Below are 5,833 nucleotides of genomic sequence, written 5' to 3' on the forward strand. Positions count from 1 at the left end.
GTTCTTGAAGAAGTTGATAAAGTTGAAGAATAAAGTGAAGAAGAAGAAGTAATCAGTACAATGGGAGATACAACAGTAGCAGCCACGAAAGCGTTGAAAGAGTATTCTCAACCAAAGATCATGGACATTCAGTAAAGCATTGTCAGGCCAACCATCGCGGCTAATACCTTCGAGATCAAGCCTGACATGATCTAGATGGTCCAGAACTCAGTCCAGTTTAGGGGTGCTCCAACGGAAGATCCCAATATGCACATTAGGGATTTCATCGAGATCTGCGCCACCTTCAAGTTCAATAATATGTCTGAAGATGCTATGAAATTGAGACTTTTCCCATTCTCTCTGAAGGATAAAGCCAAGAGCTGGTTACACTCTCTACCAGCTGGTTCCATTGCTACTTGTGAGGATATGGCTCAGAAATTCCTTACTAAATTCTTCCCCATGGTAAAGACAGCTGCAATCAGGGATGCTCTTACTCAATTCACGCGGTAATCTGGTAAATCCTTATGTGAAGCTTGGGAGCGCTATAAGGAGATTCTTAGGAAGTATCCTCATCATGGAATGCCTGATTTGATGGTGATAAATTACTTCTATAATAGGTTGGGAGCACAGTCAAGACCTATGCTCGATGCAGCATCAAGTGGAGCTTTATGGGCTAAGAGCTATGAGGAAGCTTATGATCTGATTGAGATGATGGTTGCGAATGAATACCAGAATCCAACCCAGAGAATGCCACAGGGCAAGGTAGCAGGAGTTTTAAAGTGGATATAGCTAGGGCTATCAATGTTCAGCTAAAGGCGATAGCTATGAAAATCGATTTTTTGGCCAACTATGGAGTTAATCAGATAGCCAGTATTTGTGAGCTGAGTGCAGGTGCGCATGCGACGGAGCATTATGCTATATCTTGTGAATCAGCTCAGTTTGTGAGTAACTTTCAGAGGATGCAGCAGCCAGTTCCTGTCATATACCATCCTAACAATCGTAATCATCCGAACTACAGCTGGAGCAACATTCAGAATGCAATGCAACAGCCATACCAGCAGTTTGGAAATAAGCAATTCAATCCTCCTAGTTTCCAGCAACAGTTTACACCAAGACATCAGTCTCAGCCATAAGGGATGCAACAATAATCTCATGGAGGTCCAGGTCTATCTGTTAATGAAAATTCTGAATTGGAGGAGTTGAGGCTTATGTGCAAAAGCCAAGCGGTTTCAATCAAGACTCTGGAGAACCAAATAAGGTAAATTGCCAATGTACTGTCGAGTCGACCTCAAGAAACTCTTCCTAGTGATACAGAAGCTAATCCATGCAAGAGGGAAGTCAAAGAACAAATTAATGCAATCACCTTGAGGTCTGGAAAGATCGCAAACCTTTAAAAGAATCAAGACAAAGATTCTGAAAAAAAATCCAGAATGCGGACACGTCCGCACCCATACCAAGTGCGCCCGGGCCCTTGCGAATTTCAGAAAGTAAAAAAATTGTTGATACAGTTGTGAAAAAGGATGGCGAAGCGGAAACGAAGAAATATTCTTCTAAAAATACTACTCCTGAGCAGAATACATGAGAGAAACCAGGCTATCTGCCTTCCCCATTTCCTAAAAGGCTTCAAAAGCATAAGTTCGACAAGCAATTTGCCAAGTTTTTGGAGGTTTTCACGAAACTGCATATCAACATACCTTTTGCAGAAGCTCTAGAATGAATGCCGAGCTATGCTAAGTTCATGAAGGGTATTCTATCTCATAAGTTGAAGCTTGAGAGGTTGGAAACCGTTGCTCTAATGAAAGAGTACAGTGATGTACTGCAACAGAAAATTGCCTCCAAAGCTTAAAGATCCTGGAAGCTTCACTATTCCTTGCACTATTGGAAACTTGTCTTTCGACAAGTGTTTATGTGACTTGGGAGCTAGCATCAATCTGATGCCCTTATCTGTTTTTAAGAAACTTGGTTTGCCTGAGCCAAAACCGATAAACATGTCCTTATAGTTGGTCAATCGGACCATCACTTATCCACGAGGTATAGTGGAGGATGTCTTGGTCAAGGTGGACAAACTCATCTTCCCTGCTGATTTTGTAATTCTGGATTTCGAGGAAGATCAGAAGATTCCCATCATCTTGGGAAGACCATTCTTGGCTATAGGCCGAACTATGATCGATGTGCAAAAAAGAGAGCTTACGATGAAGGTTCAAGATCAAAAGGTCACTTTTAATGTGTTCAAGGAAATAAAGTTACCCACAGATAAAGAGGAGTTCTTTAAAGTAGAGCGGTTCGACTCTGTCGTGAATTCGGAGCTTGAGCAATTGCCAAAGTCAAATACCTTAGAGAGATCCTTAATAGGGGAATCAGTTACTGAAGATGAAGAAGGAGCAGAGCAACTGCAGGTTTTGAATGCACCTCCATGGAAGAGGAAGTTGGTTATGCCATTCGATTCTCTTGGGTTAGCACAACTGAAAATTACTCAGGAGCGTCTCGAGCGGTCTATTGAAGAAGCTTCCACACTTGGGCTCAAACCGCTTCCAGATCATTTGAGTTATGTAATTTTAGGTGCACCCCCTGATAAAGGGTTGGAATATATCTATGATAATCTAAAGGGTGACCAGCCGGTTCTTCCCGTGCTTGTAGAGGGTCCCTCTCGTGCAGGTCTTGGTGATGTGTAGTATAGAAGGTTGGTTCGGCGTATTGAGACCATGCATGACATCCACCGATGTTTTGCTGAAGATTTGACACACGCTCTCGGTACCGATTTGTGAGACACTGGTGTCGAGGTTGATTGGCCACCTGATCCTCCACCCGAAGAGGGTGATCCTCCCACTAATAGGTATGCCTTGTATCCTTATTATTTCCTTCAATGAGGACATTGAAAATTTTAAGTTTGGGGGTGATAATGTAAGGATTAGTAGTGTGTATTGTGTCCATATAAATTTATATTGCATATTTAGTTGTAGTTCATTCATATTGTTTTGCATGATTGTTCATATAGTTGTTTGTATTTTTTGTTTTGCATGTTTATTTGTGTTATTATGTGAGTCCATGTAGTTGCATTTGCATGCATATAACATGATCTCATAGGTTGAGCTATTTCTGATTGATTGGTTGATGTTGATTTAAGTGTAGTGATGTCGAATAGAGAGATGATTAAGTCCTAATGAATTGATTTGCATGCCCAGAAACAATGTTTTTTACAAGTCTTATAGGTTGCTTTCGAACTAGATCATGATCATACTTGTTTGTTTGTAGGAATTAAATCATTTGGTTATATTTAGAATATTTGCTATTCTCGTAATGATGTAGGAACACTGATTTTTAAACTAGAGAAAAACATGGAATTCATTGCTTGTTTTGAATAAAGCTAGGCGTCAAATGGCTAGTAGCCAGCTCATATTTTATGAGTAGTCTAGGGTTGAATGAGATGGAGCGAAACACACTCATTTAGAAATTGAAAAAGAAAATAGAAAAAAACAGAAAAAAAACAGAAAAAAAAGAAAAGAAAAAATATGTGTTTATGCATAATTGACCAAGAGTGAGCTCTTTAATACTCGGGTTATTAAGTTCTAGGGACTTTGTGCCTAGTGACCTAAGGCTTGTATATTCTGGAATCCGCTAACCTAACGCTCGCTACATGGGTATTATTGTATAAGTCATTTGGGACATCATTCATTGCACGGTCAAATAAGCATTTTTGTGATGTGTTCAACAATAGCGTGAATCCTTGTATAACTCTAGTAAAAATGAGGTGTTGTGAGTCATTATGTGTTTAATGCTATTCTATTTATAAACTTGTGATTGTTTTGATGAAAGATAGGATATGATTACTGATCTAGTATCGAGAGTATATTTGTTAAGCATCGCACACACGCACGGTTCTGGTTCGTAAGTTGATTTATGGGATTTATTCGATGTAATATCCCATATTTTTAGATATTATTATTATAATTATTTAGAATTATTTATGTGACTTTATGTGAATTTTAGTGAATTATATGATAATTGGAATTGATGTTGGGATGTTTATATGAGATATTATTTGAGTATTTTAATTTTTATATGCTCAAAATAAAATATAGATAATTGTGATATTTTTCTGGTAATTTTTGGATTGTTACATGATTTTATAATGATCTATAGATTTAATAATTATTTTCTGAATAATTACCAAAATTATTTTAAAAAGCCGAGAATCGTCCAACTTCATCCATTTTTACGTTTTTACAACCCGAAACTCTTCCAAAAACTCCTCCCTAACCTAATTCGGCAATTCCGGACATTTTCCGTGTTTTAACTTTTTCAATCCGGGTAACGGTTTGACCCGTACGCATCCCGGCGTACAATTTTCGATACTATAACCATTTCAATAAATCAACAAAACCCGTATTCTCGAGAGACGGGATATTTTTACATTATTTTCGTATATGGTGTTTTATAAGAAGCTCAGTTTTGATAATTATCCAAATTTGGTATTAAATTGTATCATTTTTATAGTTACTTAGCGGCTAAGTAATCTATTTTTGGATCGTTTTCCAGTTACTTAGCGGCTAAGCACCTAATTTATCGATCCAAAATGATCCAACATGATCCAATATTCCATAAATATATATAGCCTTTTTCTTATTTCATTTTATTCGTTAAAATTATATCAGTCTGTAATAATATAGAATTTACAGAGAAATCATATTTTTTCATTACGTTCTTGAAAATCAATCGCACAAACGAAGGCGTTATCGAACTCCGATTCGGGTGTGCAATATATAAAAACGAAGCTCTCGAAAAGTACTTTTTGATTCAATAAACCATTTCACTGCAGAAATTAAGGTGATTTTGTTATTTATTTATTTTAATTCGAATTATTTGATAATTAAAATATGAATTTTTGTTCTTGATGTTGTTGATGTGATTTGATGCTAGAATCTTGTAGATAATTTCTTCCTGGTCATTTTGGTATATTATATGACTAATTTGGGATTCAATAACATATAGAAAATTGAGTTTGATTCTCGAATTCAAAATTAGGGTTTATATGTTTGAATATTCTTGATTGGAAATTGGGCGTTTCTTTATTTGGGGTTATTAGTTGATTCTGAAGATTGGGTTATGCTCCTTATTTGATTTACAATCGATTTATGTATTCTCTGATAACAAACGATACATGGATCAGTTTAATTGAACATCGCCGGAAAATACAAAGGGACGGCGGCGGGAACTTCGATCTGATTTTCCGGCTTGTTCAGGGATTGTTTATGATTGCTGTTTGTACGATGGTATTCCTGGGAGTTAGAGCTTTAATCCCTGTAAATTTCAGTCGATTCTGGGTATGGTTTCAGGTGGCCGGAAAGCTCGGGGTCGCCGTTAATGGCGACCGCCGCCGAACGTCGGGGAAGGTGGCAAAATTGCTACTTTGCCCCTGTAGTTTTGTAAACGTTACAAATTAGTCCTTCCTGTTTTCAAACTTATAAAAATTGGATATCTGTTTATAAAAACTTTAAAACTGATATTCTGTTTATTTTTATTTTTAGAAAATTATTTTAATTATTTTAAATTACAAAAATCAATATTTTAAATTCTGAAAATTATTATTTTTTATTTGAAAAATAAATCTTAATTATTTAGTTAATTAATTGTAGTTGATAATTAATTATTTAATTAGTCAATTAATTTAAATATTAATTGATTAATTAATTTAATTAGTTATTAATTAATTTTAATTGATTATTTAATTAGATTTAATTATTTATTTGGATTTAAAATTCTAAAAAATAGTTTTGAGCTTTAAAATATTATTTTAAAATTATTTTCAAGGCTCGATAATTATTATAAAATTATTTTAAAGTCATATTCGGGTATT

At 35.8% G+C, this 5,833-nt stretch overlaps 1 non-coding gene across 1 annotated transcript; it reads right to left on the reverse strand.

The window, feature by feature from the left end:
- Window positions 1-453: 453 nt before the first annotated feature.
- LOC141682371 (small nucleolar RNA R71) lies at window positions 454-560 on the reverse strand. The gene has a single exon (XR_012559772.1). It is a non-coding gene; the product is annotated as a small nucleolar RNA R71 (small nucleolar RNA).
- Between the last annotated feature and the right edge of the window lie 5,273 nt (window positions 561-5,833).

Source organism: Apium graveolens, chromosome 8 (assembly GCF_009905375.1).
Source record: "Apium graveolens cultivar Ventura chromosome 8, ASM990537v1, whole genome shotgun sequence".
NCBI lineage: Eukaryota > Viridiplantae > Streptophyta > Magnoliopsida > Apiales > Apiaceae > Apium > Apium graveolens.